The sequence below is a fragment of the Lagopus muta genome, chromosome 1, assembly GCF_023343835.1.
Source record: "Lagopus muta isolate bLagMut1 chromosome 1, bLagMut1 primary, whole genome shotgun sequence".
Lineage (NCBI taxonomy): Eukaryota > Metazoa > Chordata > Aves > Galliformes > Phasianidae > Lagopus > Lagopus muta.
The window spans coordinates 184,888,772-184,903,415 of NC_064433.1; the positions used below are offsets into that span (position 1 = coordinate 184,888,772).

The window sequence follows — 14,644 nt, forward strand, 5'->3', positions numbered from 1 at the left end:
AGCTGGGTGCACGGCCACACCCGCACCGGGGAAAGGCATTGTGACATCACAGGCGGGGCATGACATCAGTCTTGATCAAGTCACGCTGGCGGCCTCCCCCAGCTCAGACACTTGGAGCACTCGCTCCGTCCTGGTGGTCGCTGCTGGAGCTCTGCTCTGGGTGACAGCCACTTGTGTGTTGAGAGCGGTCCTTGGGAGAGAGCAGGATGAAGCTCAGCCTGACTCTCTTCCTCATCTTACTTGCTTTCATCTCTCCAATTCCTGACACGTCCAGCTGCCTCAGCTGGGTCGGGAGTTGGGACAAAAAGCTGCTCCATCCCGAGGAGCAGCATCCCTTAGACACCGAGTGCCAGCCCTCCAGCTGGCTCTCCTGGCTTGGTCTAAACACCTGCCCCACCAAGATCGAGGATGGCAACAAAAGGAACGTCCTTCACCAGGAGCACGGACCTACTGACACCAAGAGCCAGCCCTCCAACTGGCTCTGCTGGTTTTGCCAAAACATCTGCTCCAACCAGATGGAGGACGGGAACAAAAGGCAGGTCTTTCACGAGAAGCAGAGCCCGGTTGACATCAAGGCCCAGCCCTCCAACTGGCTCTGCTGGTTCGGCCTAACCACCTGCCCCACAAAGATCGCGGACGGGAAGAAAGACCAGGTCCTTCCCGAGGAGCAGAGCCTGTTTGAGTCCAAGAGCCAGCCCTCCAACTGGCTCTGCTGGTTTGGACTAACATCCTGCTCCACCAAGACCGAGGACGGGAAGAAACACCAGGTCCTTCCCGAGGAGCAGAGCCTGTTTGAGCCCAAGAGCCAGCCCTACAACTGGCTCTGCAGGCTTGGACTAACATCCTGCTCCACCAACACAGAGCACGGGAAAACAGAACAGGTCCTTCACGAAGAGCAGCGTCTTGTTAAGTCCAAGAGCCAGCTCTCCAACTGGTTCTGCTGGTTTGGACTAACATCCTGCTCCACCAAGATTGAGGACAGCAAGAAACACCAGGTCCTTCCCGAGGAGCACAGCCTCTTTGAGTCCAAGAGCCAGCCCTCCAACTGGCTCTGCAGGCTTGGACTGACATCTTGCTCCCCCAAGACCGAGGACGGGAAGAAGAACAAGGTCTTTCGTGAGGAGCAGAGCCCCGTTGAGACCAAGGGCCAGCCCTCCAACTGGCTCTGCTGGATTGGACTGAACACCTGTCCTCAGAATGGAGAGAAAAAAGTCGTGCGTCCTGAGAAGAGCCTGCCCGTTAATGCTGAGCGCCGTGCCTCCCACTGGCCCTTCTGGATTGGCCTTTCTCCACACCCCAGATGGGTCCCGAACACGGCCAGCCAGTCTGTTGAGCCAGAGGGCCCAAAGCAGCAGTCCCCGCACACCGAGCAAGACGCCTTCAGCGTGCCTGACGTCCTCAACAACTTCAAGGACTTAATAACGCCAGCCCTGATAATCTGCGTCATTCTGGATTTATGGGGAAACTGCTATCTGTTCCGGCTGCTGTGGGTTGCCTACCAGCTCTGGAGAGATTTCTGAAGACATCAGGCACAGGTAAGCGCTCGGGATTCATACTGCACAGAACGGACTGAGGGTGGGGAGCAGGGAACCGCAAAGGCCTGGTCTGTGAGGGCTTCCAAGCAAAGCAGACCTCCAGAGGTCCATCAGCTCTCCCCAGACACTTGCCCGGCCATACGGCTGACAGCCAGCCCAGACTCCCATGCCAAACGGGGACTGCCGGAGGTGCCCTGAGCCCCACGGGCTGCCCCGAGCTGTCCTGGGACGCTGGAAAAGCCGCACAAGAATCAGAGCCCTGCAGGGCGATGCTCTGCAAAACGAGCCTGCATCCCTTTCTCTGCGCTCATGCTCTGTCATTTCCAGGGAACGGAACAAACGGCCTCAGCTTCAGAACACGAACAGAGTGATTTCCACAAGGCGCTTCTGTCCATCCGGCAGCCTGTGGGTCAAATGGTGACCAAAGGAGGCACTGAAGGCAACTGCGATGACAACAACATCTTCCACTGGGTGGACACCAACCTCCCCCAGATCATCACCTCCATTTTCCATCAGTCATCAAATAAACAACATCATCATTTCCACAGCCTGTGTCATTGTGGTGGCAGTGCGTCCGGGACAGTGGCAGCACTAAAGGCATTGGTGCAGGACAGCGCTGCTGTTCGGGGACTGGGGGCATGTTCCTAGGCAGGAGGAAGGGCGGTGGGCCAGGGATAAAAGAGGCATCGGTGGCTGTGAAGTGTCCAGAGACAGCCATGCCCCAGGGGAGAGAGCACATGTTGAGCGGGAACCTACCTCCCAGTGGGGTCATGCAGCGTCCCCCAGAGTGCACGGGGAGGTCCCGGGAGTCTCCAGCACACTGGGAAGCATGCAGAGCACACTGGGAATCCTCAGCTGGGCCACTTCTGCCAGGATCCCGTGCGCATCACCTTCACAGAGGAGGCTCGCACCAAGGGAGCCTTCCCAGGAAGGGAAAACGGCGGCAAAGCACCACAGCAAGATCTGCTGGGGAAGGGAGGGAGGCCCTGCGGCACAGCGGCTCAGACTCCCTGGTCCGTTTCGTCCCTCTGCTTATTACTGCTGACTGGTAGCTCAGGCCGGCAGCCATGAAGGCGCTGAGAGAAGCCTGCGGGCTGTCAAACGGGACTTTGGGGCACTGGCGCGCTGTCACGGCTCCAGCCTGGTGCTGTGACTAATGGGGTGGAGGGACAAACGAAGCCACGAACCAGGAAACGGGCAAGAGAGGGGGTGAAAAGGTCGGGAGATGGGCCTAACAACAAAACAACGGCAACGAGCTAAGGGAGAAAACAATGATTTTCTGAGTACACTAATTTTCTGAGTATGCCAGCGGGATGCAAGATGAAGAAAACAGATGAGGTTTTCCAAAAGCAAGCGCAGAGTCTTGCACCTCGGAAGGAACAGCCGCAAGTATCAGTACAGGCTGGGACCCGACCTGCTGGAGAGGAGCTCTGCGGTGAGGAACCGGGGGCTCCAGGTGGACAACAGGCTGGCCATGAGCCAGCAGGGTGCCCTGGTGGCCAAGAAGGACACTGGGATCCTACAGGGCATTAAAAGGAGCGTGGCCAGCAGGTCAAGGGAGGTGATCCTCTCCCTCCACTCTGCCCTGGTCAGGCCTCACCAGGAGTATGGCGTCCGGTTCTGGGCTCCCCAGTACAAGAAAAGGCCGCCATCTCCTGGAAAGAGTCCAGCGGAGGGCCATGGAGATGATCAAGGGCCTGGAGGACCTCTCTTACGAGGAAAGGCTGAGCGACCTGGCTCTGTTCAGCCTTGAGAAAAGAAGACTCGGAGGGGACCTGATCAATGTCTGTACCTACGGGGTGACGGCGGCCAAAATACAAGGCCAAGCTCTTTGCAGCCGTGCGTGCTGATAGGACAATGGCCAAAGTAGGAAGTTCTGCACAAACGTGCAGAAGAACGTCTTCACGGCGAGGGTGAGAGGACACTGCAACTCCTGCCAAGGGAGGCTGTGGAGTCTCCTTGTCTGGAGACGCCCAAGACCTGCCTGGACGCCAACCTGTGCAACCTGGTCTACGGAGCCTGCTTTGGCAAAAAGGTTGGACTCGATCGTCTCGAGAGGTCCCTTCCAGCCCCTACAATTCTGTGATTCTGCATCAGGGAGAACACTGTGCTGCCAAGGAGGAGAAGGCAAATACGGACACTGCTGCGGGAGGTGTCAAAGCAAACGTTCAAATCTCTCGGTCTGTACTATCATCTATTCTTTTATTTTCTTTCCTACGTATAAATAAAGGAAATTAACCCAATATTCATTGCTGTTGGAGTGAAGGGCTCAAAAGGATGGGAGAGGAGCACCGGACCTCTGCTTACGTCTGTTTACGAGGGTGGACAGTGGGAACAAGGGACAGTAGGACAAGGGGAAATGGTTTCAAACTAAGACAGGAGAGGTATAGGTTAGATAGTAGGAGGAAGTTTTTCACACAGAGCGTGCTGACACACTGGAACCGGTTGCCCAAGGAGGCCGTGGATGCCCCATGCCTGCAGGCATTCAAGGCCAGGCGGGATGTGGCTCTGGGCTGCCCGGTGGATTGAAACTAGGGGAACACTGTGGGCCTTCTCAACCCAGGCCGCTCTATGATTCGGTGATTCTATGAACTCGTGCGCTCATGAAAATTACGGAGTGCAGACGGATTGCAAAAAGGGGAGGTGGAACAGGGAGGTGGGATTTGGGTGTAGGGTCCCCAGCCCTGAGCTGGGTGCACGGCCACACCCGCACCGGGGAAAGGCATTGTGACATCACAGGCGGGGCATGACATCAGTCTTGATCAAGTCACGCTGGCGGCCTCCCCCAGCTCAGACACTTGGAGCACTCGCTCCGTCCTGGTGGTCGCTGCTGGAGCTCTGCTCTGGGTGACAGCCACTTGTGTGTTGAGAGCGGTCCTTGGGAGAGAGCAGGATGAAGCTCAGCCTGACTCTCTTCCTCATCTTACTTGCTTTCATCTCTCCAATTCCTGACACGTCCAGCTGCCTCAGCTGGGTCGGGAGTTGGGACAAAAAGCTGCTCCATCCCGAGGAGCAGCATCCCTTAGACACCGAGTGCCAGCCCTCCAGCTGGCTCTCCTGGCTTGGTCTAAACACCTGCCCCACCAAGATCGAGGATGGCAACAAAAGGAACGTCCTTCACCAGGAGCACGGACCTACTGACACCAAGAGCCAGCCCTCCAACTGGCTCTGCTGGTTTTGCCAAAACATCTGCTCCAACCAGATGGAGGACGGGAACAAAAGGCAGGTCTTTCACGAGAAGCAGAGCCCGGTTGACATCAAGGCCCAGCCCTCCAACTGGCTCTGCTGGTTCGGCCTAACCACCTGCCCCACAAAGATCGCGGATGGGAAGAAAGACCAGGTCCTTCCCGAGGAGCAGAGCCTGTTTGAGTCCAAGAGCCAGCCCTCCAACTGGCTCTGCTGGTTCGGCCTAACCACCTGCCCCACAAAGATCGCGGACGGGAAGAAAGACCAGGTCCTTCCCGAGGAGCAGAGCCTGTTTGAGTCCAAGAGCCAGCCCTACAACTGGCTCTGCAGGCTTGGACTAACATCCTGCTCCACCAACACAGAGCACGGGAAAACAGAACAGGTCCTTCACGAAGAGCAGCGTCTTGTTAAGTCCAAGAGCCAGCTCTCCAACTGGTTCTGCTGGTTTGGACTAACATCCTGCTCCACCAAGATCGAGGACAGCAAGAAACACCAGGTCCTTCCCGAGGAGCACAGCCTCTTTGAGTCCAAGAGCCAGCCCTCCAACTGGCTCTGCAGGCTTGGACTGACATCTTGCTCCCCCAAGACCGAGGACGGGAAGAAGAACAAGGTCTTTCGTGAGGAGCAGAGCCCCGTTCAGACCAAGGGCCAGCCCTCCAACTGGCTCTGCTGGATTGGACTGAACACCTGTCCTCAGAATGGACAGAAAAAAGTCGTGCGTCCTGAGAAGAGCCTGCCCGTTAATGCTGAGCGCCGTGCCTCCCACTGGCCCTTCTGGATTGGCCTTTCTCCACACCCCAGATGGGTCCCGAACACGGCCAGCCAGTCTGTTGAGCCAGAGGGCCCAAAGCAGCAGTCCCCGCACACCGAGCAAGACGCCTTCAGCGTGCCTGACGTCCTCAACAACTTCAAGGACTTAATAACGCCAGCCCTGATAATCTGCGTCATTCTGGATTTATGGGGAAACTGCTATCTGTTCCGGCTGCTGTGGGTTGCCTACCAGCTCTGGAGAGAATTCTGAAGACGTCAGGCACAGGTAAGCGCTCGGGATTCATACTGCACAGAACGGACTGAGGGTGGGGAGCAGGGAACCGCAAAGGCCTGGTCTGTGAGGGCTTCCAAGCAAAGCAGACCTCCAGAGGTCCATCAGCTCTCCCCAGACACTTGCCTGGCCATACGGCTGACAGCCAGCCCAGACTCCCATGCCAAACGGGGCCTGCCGGAGGTGCCCTGAGCCCCACGGGCTGCCCCGAGCTGTCCTGGGACGCTGGAAAAGCCGCGCAAGAATCAGAGCCCTGCAGGGCGATGCTCTGCAAAACGAGCCTGCATCCCTTTCTCTGCGCTCATGCCCTGTCATTTCCAGGGAACGGAACAAACGGCCTCAGCTTCAGAACGCGAACAGAGTGATTTCCACAAGGCGCTTCTGTCCACCTGGCAGCCTGTGGGTCAAATGGTGACCAAAGGAGGCACTGAAGGCAACTGCGATGACAACAACATCTTCCACTGGGTGGACACCAACCTCCCCCAGATCATCACCTCCATTTTCCATCAGTCATCAAATAAATAACATCATCATTTCCACAGCCTGTGTCATTGTGGTGGCAGTGCGTCCGGGACAGTGGAAGCACTAAAGGCATTGGTGCAGGACAGCGCTGCTGGTCGGGGACTGGGGGCATGTTCCTAGGCAGGAGGAAGGGTGGTGGGCCAGGGATAAAAGAGGCATCGGTGGCTGTGAAGTGTCCAGAGACAGCCATGCCCCAGGGGAGAGAGCACATGTTGAGCGGGAACCTACGTCCCAGTGGGGTCATGCAGCGTCCCCCAGAGTGCACAGGGAGGTCCCGGGAGTCTCCAGCACGCTGGGAAGCATGCAGAGCACACTGGGAATCCTCAGCTGGGCCACTTCTGCCAGGATCCCGTGCGCATCACCTTCACAGAGGAGGCTCGCACCAAGGGAGCCTTCCCAGGAAGGGAAAACGGCGGCAAAGCACCACAGCAAGATCTGCTGGGGAAGGGAGGGAGGCCCTGCGGCACGGCGGCTCAGACTCCCTGGTCCGTTTCGTCCCTCTGCTTATTACTGCTGACTGGTAGCTCAGGCCGGCAGCCATGAAGGCGCTGAGAGAAGCCTGCGGGCTGTCAAACGGGACTTTGGGGCACTGGCGCGCTGTCACGGCTCCAGCCTGGTGCTGTGACTAATGGGGTGGAGGGACAAACGAAGCCACGAACCAGGAAACGGGCAAGAGAGGGGGTGAAAAGGTCGGGAGATGGGCCTAACAACAAAACAACGGCAACGAGCTAAGGGAGAAAACAATGATTTTCTGAGTACACTAATTTTCTGAGTATGCCAGCGGGATGCAAGATGAAGAAAACAGATGAGGTTTTCCAAAAGCAAGCGCAGAGTCTTGCACCTCGGAAGGAACAGCCGCAAGTATCAGTACAGGCTGGGACCCGACCTGCTGGAGAGGAGCTCTGCGGTGAGGAACCGGGGGCTCCAGGTGGACAACAGGCTGGCCATGAGCCAGCAGGGTGCCCTGGTGGCCAAGAAGGACACTGGGATCCTACAGGGCATTAAAAGGAGCGTGGCCAGCAGGTCAAGGGAGGTGATCCTCTCCCTCCACTCTGCCCTGGTCAGGCCTCACCAGGAGTATGGCGTCCGGTTCTGGGCTCCCCAGTACAAGAAAAGGCCGCCATCTCCTGGAAAGAGTCCAGCGGAGGGCCATGGAGATGATCAAGGGCCTGGAGGACCTCTCTTACGAGTAAAGGCTGAGCGACCTGGCTCTGTTCAGCCTTGAGAAAAGAAGACTCGGAGGGGACCTGATCAATGTCTGTACCTACGGGGTGACGGCGGCCAAAATACAAGGCCAAGCTCTTTGCAGCCGTGCGTGCTGATAGGACAATGGCCAAAGTAGGAAGTTCTGCACAAACGTGCAGAAGAACGTCTTCACGGCGAGGGTGAGAGGACACTGCAACTCCTGCCAAGGGAGGCTGTGGAGTCTCCTTGTCTGGAGACGCCCAAGACCTGCCTGGACGCCAACCTGTGCAACCTGGTCTACGGAGCCTGCTTTGGCAAAAAGGTTGGACTCGATCGTCTCGAGAGGTCCCTTCCAGCCCCTACAATTCTGTGATTCTGCATCAGGGAGAACACTGTGCTGCCAAGGAGGAGAAGGCAAATACGGACACTGCTGCGGGAGGTGTCAAAGCAAACGTTCAAATCTCTCGGTCTGTACTATCATCTATTCTTTTATTTTCTTTCCTACGTATAAATAAAGGAAATTAACCCAATATTCATTGCTGTTGGAGTGAAGGGCTCAAAAGGATGGGAGAGGAGCACCGGACCTCTGCTTACGTCTGTTTACGAGGGTGGACAGTGGGAACAAGGGACAGTAGGACAAGGGGAAATGGTTTCAAACTAAGACAGGAGAGGTATAGGTTAGATAGTAGGAGGAAGTTTTTCACACAGAGCGTGCTGACACACTGGAACCGGTTGCCCAAGGAGGCCGTGGATGCCCCATGCCTGCAGGCATTCAAGGCCAGGCGGGATGTGGCTCTGGGCTGCCCGGTGGATTGAAACTAGGGGATCACTGTGGGCCTTCTCAACCCAGGCCGCTCTATGATTCGGTGATTCTATGAACTCGTGTGCTCATGAAAATTACGGAGTGCAGACGGATTGCAAAAAGGGGAGGTGGAACAGGGAGGTGGGATTTGGGTGTAGGGTCCCCAGCCCCGAGCTGGGTGCACGGCCACACCCGCACCGGGGAAAGGCATTGTGACATCACAGGCGGGGCATGACATCAGTCTTGATCAAGTCACGCTGGCGGCCTCCCCCAGCTCAGACACTTGGAGCACTCGCTCCGTCCTGGTGGTCGCTGCTGGAGCTCTGCTCTGGGTGACAGCCACTTGTGTGTTGAGAGCGGTCCTTGGGAGAGAGCAGGATGAAGCTCAGCCTGACTCTCTTCCTCATCTTACTTGCTTTCATCTCTCCAATTCCTGACACGTCCAGCTGCCTCAGCTGGGTCGGGAGTTGGGACAAAAAGCTGCTCCATCCCGAGGAGCAGCATCCCTTAGACACCGAGTGCCAGCCCTCCAGCTGGCTCTCCTGGCTTGGTCTAAACACCTGCCCCACCAAGATCGAGGATGGCAACAAAAGGAACGTCCTTCACCAGGAGCACGGACCTACTGATACCAAGAGCCAGCCCTCCAACTGGCTCTGCTGGTTTTGCCAAAACATCTGCTCCAACCAGATGGAGGACGGGAACAAAAGGCAGGTCTTTCACGAGAAGCAGAGCCCGGTTGACATCAAGGCCCAGCCCTCCAACTGGCTCTGCTGGTTCGGCCTAACCACCTGCCCCACAAAGATCGCGGACGGGAAGAAAGACCACGTCCTTCCCGAGGAGCAGAGCCTGTTTGAGTCCAAGAGCCAGCCCTCCAACTGGCTCTGCTGGTTTGGACTAACATCCTGCTCCACCAAGACCGAGGACGGGAAGAAACACCAGGTCCTTCCCGAGGAGCAGAGCCTGTTTGAGCCCAAGAGCCAGCCCTACAACTGGCTCTGCAGGCTTGGACTAACATCCTGCTCCACCAACACAGAGCACGGGAAAACACAACAGGTCCTTCACGAAGAGCAGCGTCTTGTTAAGTCCAAGAGCCAGCTCTCCAACTGGTTCTGCTGGTTTGGACTAACATCCTGCTCCATCAAGATCGAGGACAGCAAGAAACACCAGGTCCTTCCCGAGGAGCACAGCCTCTTTGAGTCCAAGAGCCAGCCCTCCAACTGGCTCTGCAGGCTTGGACTGACATCTTGCTCCCCCAAGACCGAGGACGGGAAGAAGAACAAGGTCTTTCGTGAGGAGCAGAGCCCCGTTGAGACCAAGGGCCAGCCCTCCAACTGGCTCTGCTGGATTGGACTGAACACCTGTCCTCAGAATGGAGAGAAAAAAGTCGTGCGTCCTGAGAAGAGCCTGCCCGTTAATGCTGAGCGCCGTGCCTCCCACTGGCCCTTCTGGATTGGCCTTTCTCCACACCCCAGATGGGTCCCGAACACGGCCAGCCAGTCTGTTGAGCCAGAGGGCCCAAAGCAGCAGTCCCCGCACACCGAGCAAGACGCCTTCAGCGTGCCTGACGTCCTCAACAACTTCAAGGACTTAATAACGCCAGCCCTGATAATCTGCGTCATTCTGGATTTATGGGGAAACTGCTATCTGTTCCGGCTGCTGTGGATTGCCTACCGGCTCTGGAGAGAATTGTGAAGACATCAGGCACAGGTAAGCGCTCGGGATTCATACTGCACAGAAGGGACTGAGGGTGGGGAGCAGGGAACCGCAAAGGCCTGGTCTGTGAGGGCTTCCAAGCAAAGCAGACCTCCAGAGGTCCATCAGCTCTCCCCAGACACTTGCCCAGCCATAGGGCTGACAGCCAGCCCAGACTCCCATGCCAAACGGGGCCTGCCAGAGGTGCCCTGAGCCCCACGGGCTGCCCCGAGCTGTCCTGGGACGCTGGAAAAGCCGCACAAGAATCAGAGCCCTGCAGGGCGATGCTCTGCAAAACGAGCCTGCATCCCTTTCTCTGCGCTCATGCTCTGTCATTTCCAGGGAACGGAACTAACGGCCTCAGCTTCAGAACGCGAACAGAGTGATTTCCACAAGGCGCTTCTGTCCACCTGGCAGCCTGTGGGTCAAATGGTGACCAAAGGAGGCACTGAAGGCACCTGCGATGACAACAACATCTTTCACTGGGTGCACACCAACCTCCCCCAGATCATCACCTCCATTTTCCATCAGTCATCAAATAAATAACATCATCATTTCCACAGCCTGTGTCATTGTGGTGGCAGTGCGTCCGGGACAGTGGCAGCACTAAAGGCATTGGTGCAGGACAGCGCTGCTGTTCGGGGACTGGGGGCATGTTCCTAGGCAGGAGGAAGGGCGGTGGGCCAGGGATGCAATGTGTTGAAGACAACTTCCTCATGCAGGTTGTTGAGGAATCGACGAGGAGAGGGGTACTGCTGCACCTTATTCTCACTAATAGAGAAGGGCTTGTCAGGGAAGTAAAGGTCGGGGGCAGCTTAGTTTGTAGTGACCACAAGATGGTGGAGTTCAAGATCCTGAGTGGAAGAAGTAAAGCAAAAAGTAGGATTGCTATCCTGGACTTTAGGAGAGCCAACTTCGATCTCTTTCGGGGCCTACTTGGAGCTGTCTCATGGGCTAGGGTGTTGGAAGGCAAGGGGGCCTGTGAGAGCTGGTCAGCATTTAAGCAGCTCTTCTTCCAAGCTCAGGATCGGTGCGTCCCTGTGAGGAAGAAATTAGGAAAGGGTGGCAGGAGACCTGTGTGGATGAGCAAGGAGCTCGTGCACAAACTCAAAGGAAAGAAGAAGGCCCATGAAATGTGGAAAAAGGGTTTGACTACTTGGGAAGAATACAGGAATGTTGTCAGGGTCTGCAGGGATGCGACAAGGAAGGCTAAAGCCCGCCTGGAATTAAATCTGGCAAAGGGGATAAAGGATAATAAAAAAGGTTTTTTCAAGTACATTAACAGTAAAAGGAAGACTAGGGAGAATGTGGCTCCCCTGCTAAGTGACGGGGGTGTTCTGGTAACGGGGGATGCTGAGAAGGCGGAGATACTGAATGCCTTCTTTGCTTCTGTCTTCAGTGAAAAAGCTCCCCCTCGGGAATCTGAGACCCTGGAGATTAGTGAGAGGATCTGGGGAATGGAAGACCCCCCTTCTGTCATGGAAGAGGTGGTCCGGGAGCGCCTAGGCAACATCAATGTTCACAAATCCATGGGACCCGATGGGATTCACAGAATCACACAGAATCACAGAATCACCCAGGTTGGAAGGGACCCCAAGGATCATGTAGTTCCAACCCCCCTGCCTAGCAGGGCCACCAAACATGCACATTCAGATCAGGTTGCCCAGGACCCCGTCCAACCTGGCCTTAAACACGTCCAAGGACGGGGCATCCACAACCTCCCTGGGCAGCCCGTTCCAGGGCCTAACCACTCTCCTAGTAAAGAACTTCCCCCTAACATCCAACCTAAATCTTCCCTCCTTCAACTTAAAACCATTTCCCCTAGTCCTGCTGTTGTCAGCCCTTTTGAAGAGTTGACTCCCCTCCTGGGTGTAGGTTCCCTTCAGGTATTGATAGGCTGCAATGAGGTCACCCCACAGCCTTCTCTTCTCCAGGGTGAACAAGCCCAACTCCCTCAGCCTGTCCTCACAGGGGAGGTGCTCCAGCCCCCTGATCATCTTAGTCGCCCTCCTCTGGACCCTTTCCAAAATCTCTATGTCTTTCTTGTACTGAGGGCTCCACACCTGGACACAGTACTCCAGATGGGGCCTCACAAGAGCTGAGTAGAGAGGGACAATCACCTCCCTGTCCCTGCTGGCCACCCCTCTCCTGATGGAGCCCAGGATCCCGTTTGCCTTTCGAGCTGCCAGAGCGCACTGCTGGCTCATGATTCATCCACGGGTGCTGAAGGAGCTGGCAGAGGTGATTGCTGAACCGCTTTCTGTCATCTTTGAGAAGTCTTGGAGGATGGGGGTGGTGCCTGAAGACTGGAAGATAGCTAACATCACCCCGGTCTTCAAAAAAGGCAAGAAGGAAGACCCAGGCAATTATAGGCCAGTCAGCCTCACCTCTGTCCCTGGAAAGGTGATGGAACAGCTTGTACTGGATGTCATCTCCAGACAACTGGAAGAAGAGGAGGTTATCAGGAGTAGTCAGCACGGGTTCACAAGGGGGAGGTCGTGCTTGACCAACCTGGTAGCCTTCTATGATGTTGTCTCTGGCTGGGTGGATAGGGGGAGAGCAGTGGATGTAGTTTACCTTGATTTCAGCAAGGCGTTTGATACTGTCCCCCACGACATCCTTATAACAAAGCTGAGGAAGTGTGAGATAGATGAGTGGACAGTGAGGTGGGTTGAGAACTGGCTGACTGGCAGAGCACAGAGGGTCGTTGTTGGTGGTGCAGAGTCCGGTTGGAGGCCTGTAACTAGCAGTGTTCCTCAGGGGTCGGTGCTGGGTCCGGTCTTGTTCAACATCTTCATCAATGACCTTGATGAGGGGATAATGGCCACCCTCAGCAAGTTTGCCGATGATACGAAGTTGGGAGGATTGGCTGACACGCCTGAAGGCTGTGTTGCCATTCAGTAAGACCTGGATAGGCTGGAGAGCTGGGCAGAAAAAAACCGGATGAGGTTCAACACAAGCAAGTGTAGAGTCTTGCATCTGGGGAGGAATAATTCCATGCACCAGTACAGGTTGGGGGATGACCTGATGGAGAGGAGCTCTGCGGAAAGGGACCTGGGTGTCCTGGTGGACGACAGGTTGGCCATGAGCCAGCAGTGTGCCCTTGTGGCCAAAAAGGCCAATGGCTTACTGGGGTGCATTAAAAAGAGCGTGGCCAGCAGGTCAAAGGAGGTGATCCTCCCCCTCTACTCTGCCCTGGTAAGACCTCATCTGGAGTACTGCGTCCAGTTCTGGGCTCCCCAGTACAAAAAAGACAGGGATCTCTTGGAAAGAGTCCAGCGGAGGGCCACAGAGATGGTGAAGGGCCTGGAGCATCTCCCCTATGAGGAAAGGCTGAGTGAACTGGGTCTGTTCAGCCTTGAGAAAAGGAGACTGAGAGGGGACCTGATCCAGGTCTATAAATATCTAAGGTGTGGGGGGCAGAATGGCGAGGCCGGACTCTTTTCAGTGGTGAGTGGAGACAGGACAAGGGGAAACGGCTGGAAACTGCAGCATAGGAAGTTCTGCACAAATGTGCACAAGAACTTCTTTACAGTGAGGTGACGGAGCACTGGAACAGGCTGCCCAGGGAGGTGGTGGAGTCTCCTTCTCTGGAGATGTTCAAGACCTGCCTGGATGCCTACCTGTGCTACCTGGTGTAGGGAACCTGCTTTGGCAGGGGGGTTGGACTCGATGATCTCTGGAGGTCCCCTCCAACCCCTACAATTCTGTGATTCTGTGATAAAAGAGGCATCGGTGGCTGTGAAGCGTCCAGAGACAGCCATGCCCCAGGGGATAGAGCACATGTTGAGCGGGAACCTACGTCCCAGTGGGGTCATGCAGCGTCCCCCAGAGTGCACGGGGAGGTCCCGGGAGTCTCCAGCACGCTGGGAAGCATCCAGAGCACACTGGGAATCCTCAGCTGCGCCTCCATGAAGGAAGCTCAGGTATAGGCTAGCTGCACAGGTACACCAAACCCAGGAGTCCTCCGAGATAGGGTGCAAGGAAAAAGCAGCCTGGGAAATCCTTGGAGGGTAAGGAAGGGGACAAGATGCTTTATTTTTGGCTGTGACTAACACAGAATCCAGAATGCTTCTCACGGAACTTGTAAGACAATGAGAAAAAAAAATAAAAGATTCATCTGTCTCTATTATGAAACATTAATGTAGTACTTAAGCCTTCTCTCTGACTAATGCTGTGATTAAAAGGTATATAAAAACAGCTGTGATTTCACATTTGAACCTGAACAGCAGGGATAGAAATTGTCAGCTGTTTAATGATTAAGAAGTCTACTGTGAGGTAATCATTTCAGTTCCTATTGTATTTTGTGTAGAAACAGACCTCCTACATGTATCTTCAAAACAACTTCTTAACTTACATTAAAAAGCTGTTCATAGAGTTGCTGCTGACTTCAGTGGTGAGAGGACGAACTTTGCAGGACTCTAAAATATGGCGGTTATTTTCTAACCTGAGAATGTATGACATTTTCTGGTAGGAGACTGCATCAAGTGGAGAAAGAAAGATTAATTTGGGATTTTTCTCCACAAACTGTTTTGTGGTTTCATGTGTCATCTCTGTTTCCTTCCTCTCTTTCTTCTTTCCAGTTTCTTTTACTAAAACTGCAACTTATGCAATGAATTTAGAGTTGGGAAGCCAAAAAAAAACAAAAAACAAAAATCAACCAAACAACAACAACAAAAG

The 14,644-nt window shown here is 55.2% G+C and overlaps 1 protein-coding gene and 1 long non-coding RNA gene across 13 annotated transcripts in view; both read right to left on the reverse strand.

Annotated features, from left to right (window-relative positions):
- Nucleotides 1–14,644, reverse strand: part of FAT3 (FAT atypical cadherin 3) — a 479,929-nt gene that overhangs the window by 315,236 nt on the left and 150,049 nt on the right. The gene's annotated exons all lie outside the window — the stretch shown is intronic.
- LOC125695297 (uncharacterized) lies at nt 4,489–9,786 on the reverse strand. Its single transcript, XR_007377915.1, has 3 exons — nt 9,631–9,786; nt 4,953–5,408; nt 4,489–4,838 (listed from the first exon to the last, which is right to left on the reverse strand). It is a non-coding gene; the product is annotated as an uncharacterized LOC125695297 (long non-coding RNA).